The sequence below is a fragment of the Bombus terrestris genome, chromosome 10 (assembly GCF_910591885.1).
Source record: "Bombus terrestris chromosome 10, iyBomTerr1.2, whole genome shotgun sequence".
In the NCBI taxonomy this organism is placed as follows: Eukaryota; Metazoa; Arthropoda; class Insecta; order Hymenoptera; family Apidae; genus Bombus; species Bombus terrestris.
The window spans coordinates 7,786,419-7,811,826 of record NC_063278.1 but is presented as its reverse complement, the minus strand read 5'-3'; the positions used below and the strand labels follow the sequence as shown (position 1 = coordinate 7,811,826).

Below are 25,408 nucleotides of genomic sequence, written 5' to 3'. Positions count from 1 at the left end.
CAGGTGTAAATTAAATTTTACACAACCAAATATAAATAAATGATGGACGAGAGATTTTGGACGATTCTGTAACATTTCATGGTGTCTCAATTATTCTATGATACGAAATAAATACTTTATTTTATGATTTATGAAAATACGGATCTTCATTCAACTATCATAGAATAATTGAGACATCGTGAAATGTTACAGAATCGTCCAAAATCTCTCGTCCATCATTTACGAAAATCTAAAATTCAAAATTCTATATTTTATCTAAAAACAGACAATCATAACATCGATTTTCACAGGACTACTGCAGTATCTCTCAAAATATCAGACAATCGGCAAAAATCTTATCTATCATACGTATTAGAATCCAAGCTGTCCAAGAGACATTGGTGATTCCGGGGACGTTCGATGATCCAGGAATCGTTATTTGCAGAGGCAATACCGGAAGGGCTAGCAGGGCGAAAAAAGAAGCCAGAGGCTTTCCCGGGCTGTCAACACAATTTGCGTCGTCGCAAGCAATTCCGCGAGTCGCCGGGAGGTTCGCTTTCCGGCAGATTGCATACGACGATCGTGATGAGTTTGCTTTCGCGTCGTAGACGACTAGGACGACGGATATCACTGCCGGAGCCAACTGTTCCGCGGAGTAAACATACCCAAGGGTAGCACGAAGGGATGGATCAAGCCACGAGCGTCGAAACTCGGGCCTTTTTGCACAATAATTGTTAAGAATTTTGGATCTTAATAGCTGAAATAATGGTATAGGACCACTAAATTTACACTTAGAATTCATATTAGAATTGTTATATATTTATTTGATAAGCGATTTCAAAGATATTCATCGATACACACTTGCACGCGTCTCAGTATTTTCTTCCATATCCGACTGAACAGTTAACATTCATTTGTTTTCGAGAGGCCGCGCACACACATACTTCCACACATTGATATTCAAATACAAGTATCACTACTACGCATCTAACTTAGTTTAGCACATAAAATTATACGTATCTCAATAATAATATTAGTGGTTATTAATATCAGTGAATCTACAAGTTATTGTACATATGGTCGTTGTAGCTTGTAGAATTCTGATGTGCAAATAATTGTATAATTTTACGAGTTACGAGCTAAATAATTCACATTATTGGTGCATTTTACGAACGATCGTAACAGAATGATTGATCGATAGATATAACCTGAATATTTTTACTTGACTTTAAATTAATGATATAAATAACAAACTTGCTGATTAGTCGATAATTAAGAAAATGATACCAATAGCCCTTTGCGTAATAAATTCTATTGAACATTTTATTCCAACTAATTTATACTCGATATGATATTTTCAAAAGCTATTTATAATTTAGTATTTTCACATTTTCAACCAATAACACATCTGTATGTTAATATATTTCTATTGATTTAAATTAGATAACATAATATATACAAAACGCTATATTTTGCATAGTAAGAATAAAAGAATTTGTTATTAGCATCGTACGACAGAATTCGCTAATACTTCGAAACTAATGAAATTCCTCTAATGATATTAGCTCAATCGTGCAAAGGAGCTGAAAAACGAATACACTGTTACATCTATGTTAATACATGGATATTCGTGTATTCGTAGCGACAGTTAACTTATCTAAACGTCTGAGCAGAGTGTCGCCGGTACTGGTCGGCGTTAACTTTATCGAAACTCGTTTCAGCGAATACTACGAGTTGCGTCGTGCCGTTAACCGGTTTCCCTACGCTGAAAATTGGACGAGAATTAGGCACTGTTCGCTCTCCGCTTAGATTACGAAGCCGAAGGAGACGCGTGCCTTCCGCTCGCCAGACACAACGTTTGCCTCGTGTTTTCGGACACGTTGCCGTCGACTGCGTTCCACTTGAGAACGAGCCACTTTGTCAGGAAGTTGTTCGGAAGAGATGAAAACAGAGAATTCCGTGTTTCCAACTGGAACAGATTGGGAGGATGAAAGAGTTAGGCTCTGTAGGAATTAGAGAAAGGTGTATGGGGTTTTGTTTTACGAGCGTGTTTTTCGAATTTGTTTAGAGGAAGATGCAAAATAAAGTTGAGATTGTTTGGAGATCTGTTTGTTTACACACCTTCTTACGTATTTCACGTTAACCAGTTAGCTGTTGCGACCTCTTCGAAAGACGTGTACCGAAAATGTGCCGCATAAAATAAACGACGACGAGTATACTCGTCAAAAACACGCGTTTCCGAGGATTTCATTTTGAAGATAGAAAATTATTTTCGGGCGAGTTGCTCGATTTACATACGAAGCGACAAGGTTGCAAAGCTTCTGTGCACCGCTTGCTTCAACAATTTAGTGGTGTTCGACCTGATTCTTAGAAAAATCACTATTTATATCTCTTAAGTGGTTAAGGTAGACTGGCTGGATTTTATTCCGGACAAATGAATAATAATAATAATAATAATAATAATAATAATAATAATAATAATAATGGTCGTGCGTATTAAAAACATTTCTGATGAAACGGCTTCACGACTCCAGAGGTAGAATAATCATTTAATAACGTTAATTGATGCGTTAATCGAAATTGAAGTAAAAAGAATCTAAAATACTCCAATATCAAACTATATATTTTTCCAGATATTTAAAAAAAAAATATTCTAAAACCAATCAAAAACTTTCTTAAACACATGTTTCATAACTCTATTAAATTTGATGATAACGTTAGGTAACCAAAGTATAAAAAATTCTCGGCGAAAAAAACATCCGTCGATCGATTCGATCGGAACCAACAATTTTTCTCACACCTAATTCTCATTTTGTCATGTCGCCGAAGAAACATTTCAAGCGATCGTATCTCGGCAATCATATCCTTCACACAAAGCAGCGTACGCGAGGAAACCCGAGGATCTTTCCTGACGTGGATGTTAAAAGGGCGTCGAAAGGATTCTGTTACGAGAAATTAGCGATCGTTGAAGCAAGATCTTTCACCGGCAAGAATGCTTGGCAAGGAGCGGGGTAATGGAGTTTTCTTGTTCCTGGCCTTTTTCCTCTCGCGCGACTCGCGTTCCAACCGTTCTTCGTTCCCTTGCAACGAAGATGCTGTCTCGGAACAACGAGCGTTACTATCTCGGCCTTGTGCATACAGGCTAATGTGCCTAATTTACCCAGCCAATCTAGTCCCGTATCTCAAACTTAATAATCATTGTTTGTACGCGACGACCGTGAACCGGTGCGTCTGATGATCTCGTCTGCGAAAGAGGATCTCGATGAGGGCTAATATAGCGTCGACTTGCCACGTTGCTTGTAAAGAACGTCGAATATCAGGCTTTAGACAAGTTCATCTCGTAATATTAAGAGATAATCACATCGTACTTGTTCAGATATAACAATTTGATGCTTGAAATATTTATGCAGTCATCGTTATACCATCTTCTGTGACAGAACATCCTCGCGATATGGACTCAGATATTCTTGGAATTCTCTATTTATTTTCCATAATAATGTCCTTTTTCTTCATTCGATAATTTAAATTCGATTTAATCAATAATTTGACTCGCAAACGACCATCTTGTCAAAGTGATCTCAGCTAATACGAACGGGGCTGAAAAATTAGATATCCTATAATCATCATTTTAAAAGTATATTATACATATCTGAATTGTCGTTAAAATAGTAAACATTTATGGGAACGACTGTACATAAAACAACGCAACATGAATTTTCCGAAACTGCGAAATTCTTCGAATTGCACGGACGTCGTGGAAAGTGGAATAATTTAGTAGAGTGCTCACCGAAACTAACAATTGTTCAACATCAGCCATGCCAGCAGACTTAATTTCTGATTCCCTGCACGATGCACTTGGTCACACGCGTAAGCGCGTCCATCGTTCGAATTCCTTTCGTCCGTCCCAGCGATTTTCCAGTAACAACTGCAGCCACTCGACGCCAGCACCTACGTACAACAGTATCCTGGCATTGCTTTTTGCAATTTGCGAAATGGAGTGTCGGAGGCCAATTAACCGTGAGCCAGGATCGTTCCGCTGGATTCGTTGAATTTTTCAAGAGACACAGGGATGGTCAGTGTCGTGCGTTGAAAGGCAAAGAAAGCCGCGCGCGGCGTATCCACGCGGAAGAAAGTTGGCAGCAAAGTCTGTGAAAACAGAAGGGCTGAAATTAACGGGCCATTACGAAATGGCTCGCGGGAGGAAAGAGAGGCTACGCTCTCTTTCGTCGTCGCTAAACTCGCGAGCAGCGCTCAATTACGTTGATGAATTACGTGTACCTACTCCAATCCGCGCGAGGACAGACAATGAATTCATCTTCGTCATAATTCTGCGGAGGCTGAACCCGCTGACGTATATTAGTCGCGTAATCTGCGGATATTTCACCACGAAGACGCGTCACTGTTCGAAATTTTCGGGAAAATCCTGTTGGGTAACGAGCAACGACGATTCGCTTCGAATCGTCGCCTAATTTCCGCGAAAATGTTGCATCGTGTGTGCCGTTAATTATCGTCAAACGAGGTAAAAATGATCGAATGTGACGGTGACAATATCAGGAACCTGACCTCGCAATTGATACGACTATATAAATATACATAACACAGAGACAGATTTTAGGTACCATGTATAAATGTTAGAGAATTATTGTTTATACAAATTTCGGTATCTGTTTCAGGATTTATATTATACACGTAATGTATTTACAACAAATTTTTGATTAATTATTCATCATATATATATTCAGATATAGATAAGCATCTGAAAGCTCAATTATGCACTGTACTATATTTACCTATCAACAGGTTAGATATCTAGTAATGAAATAAACATAAATTAGGGTCAAAATCTGTGAATTCCATCGAGTTAGTAATAATGTAATAATGCCACGCCAGAAATCCAATCCCATAATGTGACATATTTCCAATATTTTTGAAATTAGCTCCGTATCTTGTCAAGTTACAATTTATGTTACCACATTACAAGCATAACAAGAAGAATAAGAAGAACACCAGATTTTGTGAGTGATAATTAGCACGGATGACAAATACGTAATCGAAAGCCAGGCGAATGTTCCTGTTATGACAGGAGAAGAAGAAATCTCTATGTATACGTGGAGATCTGATCGCACGTAACAAATATGTATGTATATATATGCGATTAGTTCAAGTCTAATGTTGAAATGAATCGTTGGAAATCGTTGGAAAGTTGAGAGAAAAGTCATAAATTATTATCGAGCCACGAGTTGTTGAAGGACCGTTGAAGTATCGAGAATTAGCTTTAGCCAGGAAGTTCAAAAGAACCAAGTTACAGAATGAAATTATTACACCTGAGAAGTAAAAACGTGTCTGCAAGGGAGTAGTTTCGCGGAACGATTCATCTCGATCGACGAACAGGTTACCACAAGCGACTGCTACCGGTTGAACAAACGCAATCGAACCGACTTCGCTTCGTCAACCGAAGTCGAACGTAATTGTCGATGTTCTTCACACCGTGCCGATACTTCCGAGCGCGACTTTCGACCTGCAGCCTAATTGAAGTCGGCAACGCCGAGTCCTTTTATTATGGCGAACAAAAGGCGCGAGCGGCGAGCAGTCACAAAGCGCGGAACTCATTACGAGCGGAGCCGAGGCGAGCAAGTCAGCCGCTAGCTACGCGGCGGCGGCGCGAAACCTTGATGAGAAATTCCGGAATGGAAACGATCGACTCCGCGGAAAAGTCGTTCGTTCCAAGGCGTGGAATCAGGGCGGGAGGGTACCGGCAGAAAGGGTGGCAACGAAGGGAAATAAAAGCGAATCGCGCAAAGGAAAACACCGAGAAGATTTAAAGGATGGGAAGGTTTTAAAGTCCGCTACGACACGAACGATACTATGAACTAAAGGAACGTTGACGACAATGGGAACATCGATTGTTGGGTTCGATACGGAGAGAATAGGATGTACTATACTTTACATGTTACACCTAAATTTATTTTATTATGAAATGGGTTATATAATATTGAGATGAATATTTTTATTTTAATTAGGATTACTGTACGACTTAAAAGTACGACGAGGTGCAAAGCTTATAAAAGAGTGTCATAATTATGTTACAAATATTATTCTTTATAAAATATCTTGGATTCTGTAATTTCTTATATCATTCACTGTAAACCTGACCAATAAACCTGAGGAAGTAAATAATTTATTCCTCTGAAATGTTCAACACTAATCACGAACGTAAGTAAAACAAGACTACTAAGCACGCGCTTGTACTTACGTTACGCGCGAAAATTTCAAAGGGTGATGTTCCACGGTTTCCGGCTGCGCGGCAACGCTACAAAGTTTCATAATGGAGGAACTAGAAGAGCCATGAGTTTCTGTGCTCGTGATTCGCAGCAGCTCTCCGTTCGTCGATTGCTTTAAAATTGGAAACTCGTAAATTCGATGCGAGCGTTTTACACATCCCTTCTGCAACGGTCTCGTTCGTGCGGTTTTTCGCGCATTTCGAGTTGCACGTTCCGCTCGTCGATACGGTAACTTTTAACCCGAACTTGTAGTTTGTCCGAGAACTCGCGGGGATTTTTCAATGACCGTCGTTCTCCAGAGAATTGTGCGTTCGTTAGAATGAGACATTGTGCTTTCATTATCCCGTATGAAGATATTATTTTATGAATTTTTGAAGAGAATACAGTTGAAAGAGAGACGAACAAGAACAAGGAATACAATTGAGGCAGACATACGAGATGAGTTTATCTAATTTTAGGAAGTCAGTCTTTTCAAAATATTGTACTATGGGTTATGGTGTATTTGAAAGACGTTGTGAACTTACTCCTGCGACAATTTTTACCTTAAAATACAGGAATATATGAAAAATGTTTAATTTCATCGAAATCGATAGTCCACTGTTATCTACAGCTGCTTATTTTTCATATCTATAGAATATTTCATATGCTCGAACCAATCGATTGATCGATGCGTAAAACCTATAAAAACATACGATAGGAATAACACCAACATGTTGGACACAGAGTTTACAAACACATACACATACACGGTATTATATATATGTAGCTATGCTTGGAACACATAAAAATTTATTGTACCATGTAACAAATGTACGAACAAATCTTTTAACATGTACTTAAAAAGATTTCACGTGTATAGCTATCAAATTAAACCGCAACCTCCTTAAAGAAGAGTGGATAATGAAATTCCTCCAGTAAAACAAACCCATCCTTAACATCACCGACAAGTTCCTCGAAAAATCCCAGAGATCCTTTATCCTTCAAACGAACTCGTATTGTTTACGAACGTCTCGACTATTCGCGCCGCGAAAGAGGGTAACTACCCCTCAAAAGCTATCCTCCGGCCGCGGTGGCCTTCGCATTATTTACGCCTGGCTCGTGGGTCGAGAGGGACCGCCGGATATACTACTTTCGGAACTTGAACGAACTTCTGACGGAAACCACGATGGCCGCGGCAAACCGGAAATTTATGGATTTTGTTCTACCTTTCGGGCTTCTTCCAGTCAGGCTGGGCATTTTGATTTATACCGTAACCGTGACGATATCGGAGGACGAGATGCTTGTCGAAAGACCAGTTTCATCAATTTCACGATGGAACCGTATCCCGAGCCGTTTGCTTGTTTGCCAAATCGATTAACTCCGCGAAATAAAAGGTGGAAAAATTTTATGAAATTATAAAATAGACTTTGGATATTAATGCAAATTTATATTTTCACGAACGTAATTAAAGAAACGAAACTTAGCTACAAATTTGTTTCATCTACTGAATGTAGTAAAGAGCACCTTGCATCGTTTTCTTTATATATTTTTGCGTACCATGCGCATTTTTGTATCTTTTGTATTTCCCATAAATGAATAAGAATCCGCATCAATCAAGTGCTTCCGCGTTAAAATTTCAAAAATTTCAAAGAGCGAACCTTGGCCTGTGAGCGACTCGTTTGTCCCAGGAACATTCTCTGCTTCTCTCATTTCTATCTGATGCTATAGCACCGAAAATCTATCGCGAAGGAAAGAAGCTTACGACGAACGTGGTACGGTAATGCATGAGAAATTCGTTTTATAATAGAAGTCGTTAGCACAGCATATCGACGTGTATCCGCTTCAAGGGAACGTAGGTTCCTCCGTCTTCCTGTTTCGGAGAAACGTTGCAGCGGAACGTTATTCGAGAACACGAGACTGAGTCAATTTTGTATCGGAAACAACCGAGACACGGGATCGCTGGTGCCGTGCGAAGAGACCGGACGAGAAATTGTTCGAGTTTATGATACATGGATATGACTCTTCGGAGTTGTAATACAATCACCTCGGATATCCTTGCTGTTCGTTTTCATCGACGTTAATGATGGGAACAATTTGAGGATGACAGAGAACGAATCCCGCGAAATAAAGGTGGATATTCTTCGATCTTGGAATATCACAGCGAGTATTACATTTTCCAGTAGTTTTGTTTTAGTTATTTTGTAGGAACAATGAAAGACTGTGTTATTTATATTCCCCGATCAGCTTTTGATACGAGGTAACTGAAAGTATTTTTTTGTATGATTGTTACATCCGCAAAGTTATGCTGTTCAAGTATCTAAATTCTATTTTTACTCCACAAGAATAACAGACAGAATTTTCATATCACAATTAAAAAATTCTTCAATTTGTTCATAAACATGGAGTACCACCGAGATGATTGAGATTGATTTTTCTTATTTATATTTGTCTATACATTATTTCTCATTAAAAATTATTATTCACTTGACTAAAAAATCTGCTATGATCGTCTTCGATATACGAAATACTAAAGTGATTCTGTATAGATACACTGTTATAGACTTTAATAAATGCATGATCATTACTGTAATGACAGCATAAATATATATATACATATAATTATTTTTATTAATATTATTTTTATTCGAACATTTCCGCGTCCATAAAAACTACTGCAATCTACGCACCGAGAATACTTAGACATTAAGCGCTTTACAAGGGACGGTTTAATCGCAATTTCATCAGGGGATCGGCTTTATCCAGCAGGAAATTTCCCTGTTTACATCGATACCAAGTAAACTCGGTTCAGTTCGTTGGCTCGTACCAACGAGAACTCCTCTTTCTCTTCAGGCGTCTCAACTAAATATCTCGTTAACGAAGGTAACCCTGCACGCCGTAATCGATAAATGTCTAAACGATTGAAACCGACGATTCACGGAGCTTACAGGCTATCCTTTCCAGTCTTAAAGGACTCGTCCACCAGTTTCTTACGCCATTTCCAACGTAACGAACCTCAATCCTTTTCCGTCTATATATTTCGATTTACCTTTTCACTGTGATACTCGCGAATTTTGTCGTACGTGGGCTTAATTAAAGCGACTGCTAAATAGCATAATGTATATTCAGCTTCCAATAACCAAGTAATATTTTCCTTCCTAGTCTTAAACTGGAATTACCGACGGCTAAAGTATACAGCTTATATCGAAAAAATTAAAGTGCAAAGCATAGAGAGCAAGGTTTATAATACAATAAGAAATATAAGCTCCTTTATTTATTGATATATTTTACGAAAAATCATTCGAATATCTAAAAATGTACCGCGGTGAATCTACGAAATTTCTATGGAAAATTACGAAATAGTAATTTTGACCATACCGGTAGAGCTAGGATTAAAGGACTCGTTCACTAATATCCTAGCCCATTTCCAACGTAACGAACCTCAACTCAATCCTCTTCCATCTACACATTTCGATTTATCTTGTCATTGTGATATCCGCGAGTTCCGTCGTATCTGTGCTTAATTAAAGCGACTGCTAACTAACATAATCTATAACCAGCTCCCAATAACCAAACGATATCTATCCTTCCTAATCTTAACCGATTACTACCGACAACTACAATATACAACTTGTATCATAGAAATTAAATCGCAAAGAATAGGATTAAGTCTATACCACAATAAAGAAACATATTTCATTTGCGTATTTTACGAAAAATCGTTCAAATCTGTAGAAACGCTGCATTGTAAATCTATAAAATTCCTATGAAAAAATTACGAATTGATAATTTTGACCACTCTAGTAATTCTCGTGTTAGAGGACTCAGTTCACCAGTATCATAAATAACATTTCTAACGTAACGAACCTCAATTCTATCTACATGTTTCAATTCACCTTGTCACCGTGATACTCGCGAGTTTCGTCGCGCGTGCAACTTAATTAAATCGACTGCTAACTAACATAATGTATATCTAGCTTCCAATAACCAAACAGTGTCTAGAAGTTCGCTCGGGAGTAATTAGTTAATGTACCATTGGTCGACGAATTCGCTGACGATCGTGTCTGCACCGCGTGTAGAAACATGTTGGATAGACAAGGTTAATTTCCAGCGGAGGCATTCGAGTTCGTTAATAAATCAGACAGCATCGGCCCACCGTAGATGTACAAACATCCCCGCGATGCTGCTTAATCGATACCCGGCTTAATGACTGCGATGCGTTTCGGCTGATGGCCCGGATTCGACGCGAGACGTCGCCTAATCTAAGCGGAGCCGTTTAAACGGCGCGGTGAACGCTGATCGACGGCCGCTTAAGGAGTCGTGATTTCTGATAGATTTGCTAAATTGCAAGCAATTCGGGCGTAGATGCTCGTCAAGCTTGCGAGTCTCTCGATGCCGCACGCAGCGCAACTTGCAAACTATCGAACCAAGTTTTGCTGTCACACATCGTCTCGTATCGGTTGATCGATAAGTAATTGCAGATTAAGGATTAAGTTAATTTTAGAGAAACTTTTGCTTTCGAGTATTACGAACGAAGAGCAAAGATTGTAATAACTTTTGGACTATACTATAAATTGTATATTTAATTGAGAAACTTTCGGTTTGAAAAATGAACAGCAAATAAGATCGTTTCAGAATTTTTAAATACAAACTACATAAATGTCACGAATGGAATGAAATGAATCACTGATTATGAACATTTAAACGACATTCTATATATATGTATGTATATAGATAGACGTCAACTGCAAATTTCTTGATTAAACCGAGAGAAGGAACAGAGAGAAGCAAAGACCATTGAAATCTGAAAATACGTAATGAAATTTAAGCAACACGAGCGATTAACGGAAGAATTTATAGTGGTTGATGTTGCCGAATAAAAAAAAGAGAGATTTGCTAGATTGCATTTTACGCCGATACTACTAGCAGAGATTTTAACGGTGCTTTATATCAAAATGTATGTACAATGTACACAGCACCGTTCGATACAAGAATTGCATCCGATACCGGTCGAATATCTGTAATCTCTGGTGAATATACTGCATGGTTTTCGTTCTTTCCGAGTTATGTAACCGAGCCGCGTTATCAGTCCCTCTAAACATATTATTCATTAGAACATCGATGAAAATGTTGATTCGCCATAACACTCGTAGCAGAATGCAACAGAAAGCTTAATAAAGAGGGTTACGGAAGTAAACCGATATTAGAAGCATAATTCACCGTGTAATGTTGACCCCATGTGGTTGAACGTTAACGTACTCCCAGCAGTATACTTTTGCTAACGGCACCGTTGGTATAGTTCTAAATATTAGTTTCCAACTCGTTTTGCCGAGTACGATGTATCGGTAGTGGGAGAAAAGGAAGAAAATGAAAATCAAACGGTGTTCTTGCATTTACGGTGCGTGCACGATCCGTTCGGGTGCAAAAATGTCTTTGATAACGTGGGAAGAAGGAAATATCTCTAATTAAGCATGATTGACGGGCAATTTATTTTGTTTGTAGAATTCGAGCTTGTGCCGTCAATCACACCGCGTGTAACAGTCGCCTTTATTTTACTGTGAAACACCACGCCACCGATCAATATTACGAAGGGTATGTTCATTGTTAGACGGTCTGTGGGTCTTGTATCGCGTCAAAGGGCGCATTTAATTAGCACCTATCGCGCCCTTCGATGCGTCAGATCTCACCATGGTCGTTTGATCACACAATCGTGATACTCACACTGACTGTGGAACACGTTCAACGACGAAGTATGTAATTGTTCCAACTACAGACGATAGTGGTTAAGCGTTGAGAAAAATCGCCGCGATGAAAGTGATCAGAATTTACGAAAGATAAAATGGTTAAGTGATGTATGTCTGCTATAGGAATTCATTTTTGTCCGTGTATTTATTTATCGACTTTTGCGTAAGAAATAATATCGCCTTTCCTGCATTTCTAATCTTACTTCGTCAATATGAAAATCAGAAGGGCAAATCGAAAGTAAATAACATGAATGTATCGCGTGATCGACAAATGAAAGATAAGAAATTGTAGAATTTGTGCAGATGTGGAAAGGAAAGATACGAGTAGGAAGAGAATGCAGCGGAAAGTATATGCATAATAGAGCGTATGCCTGCAAACAAGATCAATACTAACATTAAAGTTATCGAAGTAAACAAAATAATCAATTCTTAATTTTTAGTAGGAATCTCAGAGTATTGGAAGAATGCAGTCTTTCGAATTTGAGTGATTCTTTACAAAATACATGGACTTTCAATTTAATTCATTAAGTACAAGTTATACATTATAGTCATTAATAGCTTCGGACTGTTAATATGTCATCGCTTGTGCAAATGATGCACAATTTTATTGTCAATTTTACAAATTATCAATCTCTCGTATAACTCATAATTATCAATTAACACGACTTCCATCATGGAAGCATGTTTGTTCAAAAGTGAGGTTTCTCCATGGGCGATGTGCTAATAAAGAATGTACGCTGTAACGACGAATAAAAATTCCTACAAATTAGAAACTTCAACAAAGGACACCAGAACAGAAAGCGAGTCTCGTCAAAAGAATCTTTGGTCTTCCTGTTGCTCGATCGACGGTTCGAAGCGACTAAGGACGTGGGACGTCGACTCCTATAAAAGAAATGACAAATAAGACGAGCTAGTCGCCTAGTGACAAAGGCGTCGTGAGGCAGTGTGTACTCGAGCAATGTGGACAGCGCGCGATCAGACCGGTTTGACGTTCCTGGGGAATACGTGGTTGAATTTCATTCTGCTACGTGACGTTTTCAGTTTCCGCCTATTGTAAGACGCGGTCGGTATCGCGTTCAAGAGGAAGAACGAACGAAAGCGCGGTAACCGTTCGGTTCGTACTATTATCGGCTCGGAAATTCATGATCGTTCCATAACAGAAAATCCAACAATCGTTGGGGAAAATTTCACGTGACAATAGAAATCTCATCGACAATTTCTTTCAACTTCTTTGCTTTCTTTTTCTCTTCTTCTTCTTCTTTTTTCTTTTGCTAAAATAAGAGAATTTGACGCTGAAAAGCTGTTTGCCATAATTTGGAATTCTTATCTCAATAATGTTTCTATTTGCGCAATATGGTAAAGCGGCGACCAGAGAGGCGCGCCCAGAAAGTTTTCATTTCCTCCGTCGCCAAGGAGAAATACGATTGTATCTTTGAGTAGCGAGTAAAAAAGAATTTCATTTCCTCTCGTAAACCCCCCGGACAAGGAGCTCTATGATATATGCCTGTGCGCGGCGGAAACAAGTTTCTTTGAGCGAACTTGCGGTTGAATCTGGGCCAGTCGGTATCGCGTTCGGCACAGATTTCAGAAAAACGTATGTAGCAAAGGGGAAGAAGCGGATGCGTCCTTTAGAATGCTTCTTGTAGGTACAGCTCGCTACTTAACGGAGGCAAATGGAAACTCGGTATAGGTACTTCGAGATCTCTTCTTTTTTCTTTCGATTCTTATCGTTTGCTAATCTTCTTTAGAAGATTGAAGAAATTAATCAAATACTTCTCATTATTAAGAAAATATGAGTGTAACAAATAATGCTATACTACAAATAAAAGCTTCTCAAGACCTGACTGCTATATTTAAATGAGGGTAATTTAAGTTAGATTATTCAATCTTAGACTACTTTAGATTTTAAACATGCAAGGCAATTTTATACAATTGTTATCACGTGAAACGCAAGATACAAATCAAAATGAAATATTCTAGAATTAAATAACTGCGTTACAACCTACGATACGAGAATTTCAATTGCGGACTAAATACCATTTAAACCAACCACTTGCAATATTCCGCAATCGAACATTCATTTATTCAAGGAAACACAATTTACCCTTTATTTAAAGCCCCTTTCCAAAGAATCGAGGCATCGTTCGAGCCCATTTCAATTTTAATATCATCCCTCTGGCAGTACCGCGATCGCGAAACCGATACCGCGGCGGCATTCAAGGAAAATAATTCGACGAGTCCATTCCGTAGCGCGGTAACTCACATCCAGCTAGTGGCGTAGAAGGGTGAAGAAAAGAGGCGAGGATGGCTTGAGTTCGCCGAGTCTCTCGGTTGCGCGCCGACGTTTCTCCGTCTGTAAAACGTAAACGACGAAGGTTACGAGGGTGGAGGCGACGTGGAACGCGTCTGGCCGCGAAAGAAACGCAAGAAGAACGAGAGAGAGGTCGAGGTTTCGGCGAACATCTGCCAAGCAGGCTGATTTCCAACCGGTGATAAGACCTCGAAACGCAGAGGAGCCGGCACAGAACCGCGCCGGAATTCATTAGTTAACCCCGCTCCAGAAGCGCCATTTTCCATGGACTCGTTTCGCGGCGCGAAGCTCGCGAGGCCACTGTACACCGCGCCGGGAATTGTATCGTTGAAGAATTCAGCGATGGGACCGGAGGATAAAGGGTTGCTCCGGTTTCGAATGGAAAAAGGAAAAATGTTTTCTAAGGAAGACCCGAGGGGATGGAGTGGTTCGGGGCGTGCAAGAGTACGGTCTCAGTGGAAGCTGCGGATACGTGGAGACCTCCAGTGAATCTTCTTCGAAAGTGTAATCAATTGTGTGTGACTGGATGCATCGCAATTTGTCGCGTGAAAGATGCATGTGAATCGGCACGTTAGTTTATTCTCGAGTAAATATCGCTTATCTTAACAAAAATAAGAAATGAATAGAAAGGCTGTTGCTCATATAGAACCAGTTACGCCTTTCGCAAATGGAATTCACTCGAACCCTGATAAAGAAATAAATACGATAACATTGATACCTTTGCTGTTACACTATATGTATGATACTTTATATAACATACGACTTTACCGCGCGTAGATGGTAACAGAACAGGATATTCAACTCCTTGTCACGCGTGTCGGTGATCTGTCGCTGATCGAATTCTTGAACGCTTTCAAAGTAACTCAACCGAAGGTGCTTAGCGGTTGTATATCTGGCAGCGATTTCTTAACGAGATGCTGCTTCGTTCATCCTTCACGTACGAGATGTTCGGTATTCGCGAGGCACCCAATCGGTTCGCCGTGAGTGCAAGCGCGTAGTACATCAATATGAGAATCGCGAGAAGATGCGTTTGGGCGCGACCGCGTGCCGCGACTGATGTACTGCGCATGCGCTGCATTCTCGTTCCATCCATCTCTCTCTTATACGTGGCGTGTGCGTGCTTCTCTTCCTCGCGTTGACTCTCTTTCACTGCTTGGCCAGACGTTTGGTGGGGATAGGTAGCTTGGTTGAAGTTCGCGAGGTGACGCAAGGGGCGCGCCACACGACAAAGTAGTGGGGCGGGAAGGGTCGTAGGGACAAGAGGAGAAACGCGTGGAACTCGTAGAGAGGGAAGGGACGAGAGTCCGGCGGTCGAGTGAAGCAGAAGGAGGGGGACCCCGCTTGTCGGGCGATGCCACTCAACTGAATCCCCGCTCTGTCCTCGCGGCAGTCTGACGCCGGTCGCGCAGTCAGCATGGCTGGATTTTCTCGTAGTTTTTCGCCGGTTCTACCGAGCTAGAGACGAGCGCAGTCGGTCGTGTTCTCGCGTCGCGGTGGTGCATGCTGTCTGTGTGTCGTCGTCAGAACCATTCGAAACTAATCCCGAGGCCAAGTGTCTGTATACGCGTGCATTTCCGAGCGAGCGAAAGAGACGCCAGATACTCGAACCTAACCTCCAAAGACAAAGATGAGCCGAGACGTAACTCTGTTCGTTTCGTGGCCGCGGTGACGCAGAATCTCGTCTCTTTTCGTATCGTTTATACTCTAAGCTTGTAATAATATCGAGACGAACGTGCTTAGTTGTGTTGTTGATCGTGCGCCTATTATATACCGTGATTCTCGTCGTGATCGCGCCTAAAGTGCGTCGCGTGACAGCCGTGTGTGCTCGTGCGTCTTGCAACGGAACGAGGACGGGAAGCGTGGAAAGAACAGAAGGGAGCGGAAAACTACTATGCGTCCTGGCGTGAACATTTGGGTGACGTTTTTCCGTGTGAACATGTGAAAGAAACAGGTAAAGAGAGAAGAGGAAGGATAGTGAATCTGGGAAGAAAAGAAAGATCAGTGGGCAGCTTATAGGAAAAAGGACTTGACCATCCAGCAACGAATCTTGTCCCAACAACGAGGGAAACATTTCTTAGAAAGCTGTTTCGTTGAAGGTTACGTGTTCGTGTTTTTGGTTTGAAGTATCAACTCAGCCGCTGGCTTCTTGGAATCGACTGTTTTTCTTTACTGGTATGTTGAAATGATCTATTGTTTATCTTCTATCCCTGTTAACTAACGAGAGCAAAAAATCAAAATAACTGTATCAATAGGAAATTTCCGTGTTGTCGCATGACTGAGTGAAACTCGTGTAGAGATGTCTCTACATGAAGCGTCTGGCCGTCGGCGTAATTCTCGCCTGGCAAAAAGAGACGAGAGCCATGTGTGTACGTCGGCTCGGCCAGAGTGTAAACAAGCGCGGTCCTTTTAAATGCCTACATATCGCGCTCCGTTGTTATCTGTCTGACGCAATTTCGTCCCGCTTTCCTCACTGAAATTTATTCCTGGAATTATGAATGCGTATAGTATCGAGCAGTTGGTAGCTAGTCTCCGCGATCGTTTGAATATTCCCGGGCTTAACTCTTCGCGGTTGCCATTCGACGTTTTGTTTCAAGTGATTCATACACAATAAGCTATTTGCGACACTTGATTATATAATACGTGTATGCATTTCAGTATCTTCGTTAGCTACATATTAGATTAATATATTTGCTACTGTTATCGCAGATGGTGTATCGATTGAGTTGTTTAAGCAATGCTACGTGCAAACAGAATAGTTGCATTCTGATTTTTGCGCGTTTCGATAAAATGATTTGCGAAAGTGTTTTATATCAATTCAATGTATAATGTGTTAGAATGAATACCATCGCTTAAGATTAAAACATTTTGATGGAAAAATTTTAACAGTTAATGATGTTGATTTGTAACATAAACGACTATCTTCTACTTGTTCGAAGTGAAAAGAATCGAAAGACAAAATATCGAGCTGGTCAGAATTAATATTGATTAACTTTATAAGTTGGAAAGTAAAGAAAAATATGTCGAATTTTACAATTTTTAAATAATTTCCTTTGAATCTTTTTGCAATAAAAAGCTTATGGAAATTGAGAAATTTGCAGAAGGTAGAGTTAATCAGTCTGATTTCTGAGAGGTTCAGATATTCCTGTAGAAAATACGTAAATATCTTACGATATTTTATGCACCATACGAAATGTTTTAATTGGATTTTTAAATCAAAATTTTTATTTCAAATACGATGATATTATTATATTCAAAAAATATATTTCCATATCATATGATTCTCGTTCTAGAGGTACATTTTGACATTCATATGTTACATTTAACTGTAGTAGAACAAAATGTGCTACCGGAAAATCTAGTTAAGACGCATTTACTTTAATTACGGAAAAATGTTAATCCATTTTCAAAATATCTGAATTAGTGAACATAGTGCATTCAGATTCGGTTAATTAAATGGTACGTATAGTTCTGAGCTGTTATTTTCTATTACGTAAAATCACAGTTATTTTCAACAGGAAACTTTCTTTATAGGAGAGCGCTCTAACTGATAACAATAATTTTAATCCTATCAGAAATTCCTTTCTATGAAATGTATCTAATCGTAAATTATTTGTCTATCGCAAAAGTGAATGACGACTTAGAGAAGATTAGCAAACATTACACTAATACTATTCGCCAAATGTATATATATATGTTGTATTTAATATTTGAAGGTTTTAAACTTAATATAAGTTTTTCGCAAATGAAAAATAACTCCATATATAGAGTTTGTTCCATTCTAATTAAAATAGAGAAACCTTGAAGACCGTAATGAGACACTTATACATTACATGATCACATTACGTGCTTGGTATATACAATCGTTTACTTGGAGATGATGTCACGTGATGACGGAACTGGCATGAAAAATAATTGCATCTCGATACATTGTCTCTTTAAAATTACGTATAGATAATGTGTATACATATTCGACTGTTCGCAGAAAAATACGTCTGTGAAGAAACTGATAATGCCACGCATGTGTCGTATGGTCACGTGATTATCGTTGCCTTCTTGTAGATAGAACCTATCGGTCGAATTACGAAGTTACACGTAGTTCTCGTGCTCGTAGAATTCCTACATGTTATTGAGACACGGAGATATGAAATGTAAGAATCTTATAGACAAATAAGTAACGTTTTTTGTTCATATTCAGATTGAAATTTCGTTTAACTATTTCTATTATATGTTTGGTATATGTTATGCCGTGTATAGTGTATATGGCGTTCAATTATTATGTGGAAAATTGAAAGAAACGTTTCGAGAGACATGGAATCATGATAGCTGTAACGAAATTTAAAATCGAAGTGTTTCATATTCAAATAATGAAATTTGTTATCCGTAGTAAAAGGCATTTCGCGATAACTTTTGCAGAGCTTATGAAATTGAAGATTTATTGAAGCAAAGATATGATTATACAGCAGTGATCATCTATTTAAAAAACCTAGCGATATAAAGAGTAGATAATATTATATATGTGTGCTCGTTCAACCCATCAGTTTATCTGTGAATAATTATCATTCTCTTCCACGTTGGACCATATCTTTCCAGTGCATTAAAATGCCTATATAAATTCCATTGCAATAATAAAGAAAAGTTTCAGAAAGAATCACTTGTCAAAGTAATTGATAACTTCCTGGTCATCGTTAATCTTTTCCCAATTCGTGATGAAACTTTTAAACCTTACGTTTCTTGTTAATAAAATTCGAGATTCCCACTTTTACCCTAATTTCTATGTGCGAATTTCGTGTTTGATGGCTCTCTAAATACTTCCTGAATTCAAGCAGGCACAACTCGCGTTTCCTAGTCATTAAAGAAACTTGCATACATTAAATCCTGAAACTACCGGTTCGTTTTACCGCCCACTTGTTATACTCCTAGGCAATGAAAGACTAAAAACGTTTTCAAACATTCCAAGCATTCCCAGGAAAGAAAGCCGTGTGACATGGAAATTTAAAGTTTTATGGAAAATCGAATTCACCTGTTTCTTTTATCGCCCAGGGAATACGAAAACCTATTTCCACGTATCGTGGTAACCGTCCTCTTCCCTTTCTTGAAACTAAGAATACCATTCCAGAGACAAGAAAAATGTCCTGGATAACCTGTCCTTTAACTTCTGTGTAAGATGCGATTTTTACTTTTAAACCAAAACAGTATAATCTCGTTATCTCTTTGCTCGTTATCTCTACATAAAGAACTAAATTACGTATTATAACGGTGCATCGGATGAGCTGTAGTTATTAAATCTCCGACCGATCTCTCGTGTTCGAACATCGTAGACCCATTAAAGGACGAGCTCCTTAAAAAACGAAGAGGAAAAAAAAAAGGAAAAATTTACCGGAGCGATGTTCCACGTAACACGGTTCAATTGAACGTAATAACGCGATACTCGAGCCATTATCCGTTGGAAACACGGATATTAGTTTCGTTATTAGACCCTCTGCCTGGCCTCTCTTTCTCTCCTTCTCTAGATTGTTGCTACGTTTTTAAAGCCAGGTGTTTTCTTCTCTTTCTTCTTTTCTTCTTTTGTTTTTGTTGCTGACCGAGATGTCCGTTCATTAAACGGGAAACGGTTTTACGGTGGCTGTTTCGTATTTTGCATAGAAAAGAAGGATGAGAAGGAGCCTTTGAACGTCAAGATTAAAGAGTTTTGTTGCATTCGTTGCTGAGACCCGTAATAGGTTCCATTTACGAGTATCGCGAGACGCTGCGTTGCAACGCGAAAATGACAATCTGAATGCGAAATTAGGCGCGCGACGCTTTAATGCGGAACACACGCTAAGTCTTTGGCTATGAAAGATGCATCAGAAGAAGCTAACGTAGAAAACTCCAGAGGGAGAGGGAGAGAGAGAGAGAGAGAGAGAGAATATGTAGACGTAGAATATGTGCGCGAGTGGCAATCTTCTATTTCTTTTATGGAAGGAAAAATCGTGGAAAAATCGACGAGATGTTCGTAGAAGCTTCTTTGGCCTTTTGTTAGCTCGAGTGTGTCTGAGGAGCGTGTCGAAGTTTACGCTCAGGTTGCCAGTCGATTTTTGTTACGCTAGTCGTAGCTGGTCGCTGTGTTGCCTCGTCGAGACACACGACAATGCCGAAGTGTATTTTCAGGTGTCGTTTGTTTAAGTTACACGGCTCTTAGCTGTTGATCTAACTGCGAGAAGGGAAGGTCTCTAACGCCGACTGAAATTCCCGATAGTTTCACTGAGAACGGAGTCGTAAAAGCTTCAAGGACTCTAGTTTTCGAGCACTGTTCTCTTTTACTGGCGTTTCTTATCTGGGTAATGCGAGGCTTCATGGTTCAGACAGGCAAGATGCTATTCTTTTGATTTGAAACCGTGTTTTTTCTTGTACTGTCTCTTATACTAGCAATTTAATTGATAATCCTTCTTTCTTCACAAGCAGAGTCATATGTACACTCAGTAAACTTGTAGTATTGTAATAGGTTTCTTTATTATATTGACATAGTCTTAGATACATCATAAAACGTTCATATCATAAAACAGATCACGTATGAAAAGTGTGAGAAGTCAGGTTTTTCAGCTTTCCTGAAACAATTCCCAAATTTGAAATTTTAAATGATTCGTCCTGTCAATGCACTCGCGCATTATCAAAATTGCAATTTTATTTCATTTTGAGATTAAAAACAATTCTTCGCCACCCTTTCGAACGTCCCAAAAATATTGATTCATCACACGATCAATTATACCATTAAATTTCTATAAACCTTCGTAAATCTATCACTCATTTCCAAAAAATGTTATTTCCCATTTCAACTTCATTGTATTGCGACACTTTCTCTTAATCATCGAATAAAATACAAAAATCAGAAAATCAACGATAATGAACTTATTTAATTATTCTACTCTAAGGATTATGTTTAATCTATCTTTTTTCAAATTTGAGTAAATTACAGACAATGCTATTGTATCCTTCTGGTCTCTGTTAAACGAAACACCCATCTAGGAAATGTTAAAGAATTAAATGATAAGATTCAAACGACACACAAGAACATCCTAAACGATCAAGTTGAACAAAGCGAAGCGTGACGGTGTGAAAGTCAATCGACGACTTCCTTATACGAGAACTTGGTTGGTTCGATGGGTATTCTCGGTAGTTAGGTCGGCTTTAAACAGCGTTCGCCTTTAATACAACGGCGTACGAACCCTCCTCGTCGAGATCTACACTGCGGGGATGTAGTAAAAATTCCGCATCTGCGGGATAGTCCGCGAAGGGTAGGACAGAAAGGAAGGCGGATATAGTTGAAGGGAGAGAATACTAATAGTGAGGCGTGGAAGGGAATTCTAAGACACCGTTTGTAGTCTGGGAGGGACGTCTAGGCATGGTATTAAATCTATTTCCCTTCTGTATCCCAAGTAACGACACGAAGTCCCATCAAAGATTCAGTAGCTTTCGAATCAGCCCCAAAAGAGAGGATTGGTTCGAAACAAAATACGATGTAACATAGCCACCCTTGCGGTTAGGAACCTTGTCCCGATTTATTTTCGTGCATACAAAGTAGTTTATTAATAACAATGTGTATCAATCCGATGTAAAATATTTCACACTCCGGGAGAAATAGGGGTATTTTCTTTCAATTTAAGGACGGTCATTACTAAGAGCTAATCGTTGTCTTGTTACAGTATTTTAGTTTCAATTTTTCATTTCATAATTCGTTATTCCATAATTTCGTTTCATAATTTGCGCATAAATAATCGTTTCATAATTTTTCCTTCACTATTTTTTCTTCTACTGAAATTCTACAATTTTATTGAATTTAAAATATCGCGATAATGTTAGATGTTTGCTTTAAGGCGCGGAAAATTTTAATTCAAACATAATAATATTGTTAATCGTCTCATCGATATTTTAAGCCGTTTATAAATCTAGCAACGTGGAAATATTTCATTATCACAAAAAACCAACAACGAGTTTTTCCAATGACACGTTTAACGCATCCATCCAGGAGATCTTCCAATATTTTTTCTCGCATCGTTTTACAAGCATTTCACATCTTATTTGTTTACCGTTTCACGTTTTAATGAACCAACGAGAGTTGGTCGTTCGCTTCGTAGGATTTTCCTGGTAGCTACGGAAATTCGCGCTCGAATTGATACCGTTCGACTTGTTTTTGCACCGCGTTATCCAGTGCAGGTAACGAAAACAAGAGAACAGAGATGCGCCTATAAAACGAACTACGTGTGCGAAGTTTACCGTGGCAGAACGTCGTCCAGCTACGGAGATTCAATTTGACAAAACTGAAATTCTAGCCAACAGCAAAGACTGTTAGTCGGCAAGAAAAGAAAATATATCGAGGTTGGAGACGCCAAGGATACACTGAATCATGAAACACTCACCGTACAGAATCTTTATGTTCGTATACTGTGTGCTACATAAAACATTTTGAAATTTTATTAGCACTATAATGAGGCAACACATTTACGAAAAAAATTAATGTCTTAACATATCTTAAACATATATGTCTTAAAAATGAATATTAAATATTGAATATTGAATATTCAATTTGAATATTTAAGGTTTAAGAATATCTATACGACATATATACTTCCACTAAGTATTTTGTAATTTCTATGTACATTTTCAAATTTATTTTCAACGTTGCCGGTGCAATGACGATAGTCGAGTCTTGTTATATCGCTAATGAAATTTCACGTTTCTGTAACACACGCAATGGGCTCATAAAAGACGATATATAAATATTTGAATAGTCTCATGATCCTGTGTACTTGTTCATAGAAAGTTAGTCGGCATCAAATGTAGAATTTAAGTGGTAAGCATGGTGGAATAATAAAGAGTTATGGGCTCGAATCGCTATTTACTCGAAGAATTAAAATTCTGTATCAATATGCTTCTGATGAAGCCGCAATACCGGCGAAATCAATTTCGAAATGGAAACCGTTTACGTTGGGAGCTTCGAACGTCTTTGAAATGCAAATATACGATGGCTGTTCTAGGACGATGAGCACAAACTTATCTCCTTAATAGAAATCGTACGAAGAGTTTCAAAGAAACTACTTTATCGTGAAGCGATTTCCCTACTGGATTGTAAATACAAAAATTCATCGGTGCAGTCGATTAGATGATTGATTCTGTTTATATGTGGTTTGTTCTGAATCCATCGTAACGTAAATTCACTTTTCGCTATATTGAACTGTTCTTTTACGATGTTCCTATTAGTCGTTTAACTCTTCCATGCTCTCCGATGATCTTAGAATTTCTATATTCCTAAATTTATGATGTTTTAGGAAAGACCGTAGCACGAAATTGAAAGTACAGAATTAATCTTAGGATAGTTAAGAATCTAAATGATTATAGACCTTTCGTTTGTAAATGAACGAAATTTGTTGGAAATGACAACGTGAGTTCGCGCTCGCCATCAATATGCAGATGCACTAGTTACAATAAATAGTAACTAAAAGATAGTTCTAGATATAATCGATAGATTTAAGATATTCTTTTTTTTTATCCCTAGTCCATGTAAGAAAGTGTACTAAAGGTTTTTCAGCTCAGAACGATGTGATAGATTTATCCAAAGAATAAAATAATAGCTATCGTGATCCTACCTCTAAATACAAAAATAACAAACAAATTTTTATTGAAACCATAATCCGTGGGATAAGTTTCACTGGATATAATAACACAAGCCATACATTATACAAAAAACAGTATATATAATATATGTGTAATTAATATTTGATCTAAACAAGCACATCGTTCACCGAAATAGGAACGAATAAACCACATAGCCCTGAATGTCTTTCTTTTATCGACGATAAACGATCGTTGACTTCCCTCGAATCCATCAAACGCGATCTATTAAAGCCATTACTTCGAATCATCCTACGCACCCAAACAGTTAGACTCCCCGACTCGAGAAAGCGAAAAGCAAGAAGCGTTTATTTCGCCTGGCCTAGTGACCAGTAAGCGAGCCTAGACGGCGGCGTTCTTAATGCGATATTCGTGCCAGCGTCACCGTGAATTACGTTCGACCCCGATAACCTCGTCCCGGTCGCATTCGTTCTCAATGAAAGACGACAGGCGAACGCTCGCGAGTTCCTCCAACTCTCGCGATAGTGGATCTTGGGGAGTTACGATTGATCGATCGCGAGTATCTCACTCTTTCGATCTTAAGTCTGTACGAACAAGTGTCGTCGAATAAATGACATCGTACCTTTATTTCAGCGAATTTATCGAAGATTTTGTCAATAAAAAGTAAAATATGAAGTTAAATGGTATGTAAAGGGAAATAAAATATACAATAGAATCAAAAATAGTAAGCGGCGCTAAAATATAAAATGTGTGATTAGATCACAAGTGATAAATAATTTTATTATCTTTATTATTATTCTACGTATATTTTATTTCTCAATGATTTGTAGCTTCTATCGTTACGCTTAATCGTTATCAAATATTAAATTTTACTGATTGTGAATATTTATCTTTGTGGGAAGATACTTGCGTGACGAACTATAAGTACTTGTCATATTCTTGCTTCTTGCCCTGTATTCACTGCGTTTCGTCTTCGCTCTTAATGCTGTCTCGTTGTTAGTCTTGCTTCAATTGTGCTTAATTACATGCATGTCTCCTCTAGAGCTCGCATTTTATACGACTGAGCTTATTTTATTGTCATTCATGGATAAGAAATACATGGATCAGAAGAAAAATAATTTTCAAAAGTTGCTCTTACCAAATATCATAATTTGAGCATGAATACAGAAACTAAACAATATCGTTATATATTACTATCTTCGAATGATGTGAATAAAATTATATTTCACCTGGCACTCTACATTATGTAATTTCGTCCAAATGAAAAATATGTTGTTACCATCAGATATTCCGGAAAAATTTGCACGAAACGCCGTATTTCCCCTACATTATTTTATTTTGTACAGAAAATATATTATTAAACCGATAGGGTATGAATAAAATTTCCATAAAATACATTTTCACAACTTCGATATGCAATATTCTCCCAAATAGGAAATGTGTTATTGTAAGGTATTATCAGAATAACACGCATCAAATTTGCACGCAACACATTTTTCCTTGAACATCTA

At 38.5% G+C, this 25,408-nt stretch overlaps 1 protein-coding gene and 1 long non-coding RNA gene across 5 annotated transcripts in view; one reads left to right on the top strand and one right to left on the bottom strand.

Moving 5' to 3' along the window:
* LOC100643169 (bifunctional heparan sulfate N-deacetylase/N-sulfotransferase) overlaps positions 1–25,408 on the top strand; it is a 368,987-nt gene that overhangs the window by 189,787 nt on the left and 153,792 nt on the right. The window contains exon 1 of one of the 3 annotated variants that reach the window (XM_020864817.2): positions 15,659–16,463. The exons of the other annotated variants lie outside the window; for them this stretch is intronic. The gene's annotated coding sequence lies outside the window, so the exon portion shown is untranslated. Of the gene's footprint in view, positions 1–15,658; positions 16,464–25,408 lie in introns of those variants that run through there. 3 annotated transcript variants of the gene reach the window in all.
* Positions 1,004–15,590, bottom strand: LOC125385834. Of its 2 annotated transcripts, none has more exons than XR_007225510.1 (4): positions 15,060–15,590; positions 14,085–14,333; positions 3,767–4,125; positions 1,004–1,948 (listed from the first exon to the last, which is right to left on the bottom strand). It is a non-coding gene; the product is annotated as an uncharacterized LOC125385834 (long non-coding RNA). The 2 variants fall into 2 exon arrangements; XR_007225511.1 differs by lacking the exon at positions 1,004–1,948 and adding an exon at positions 2,450–3,576.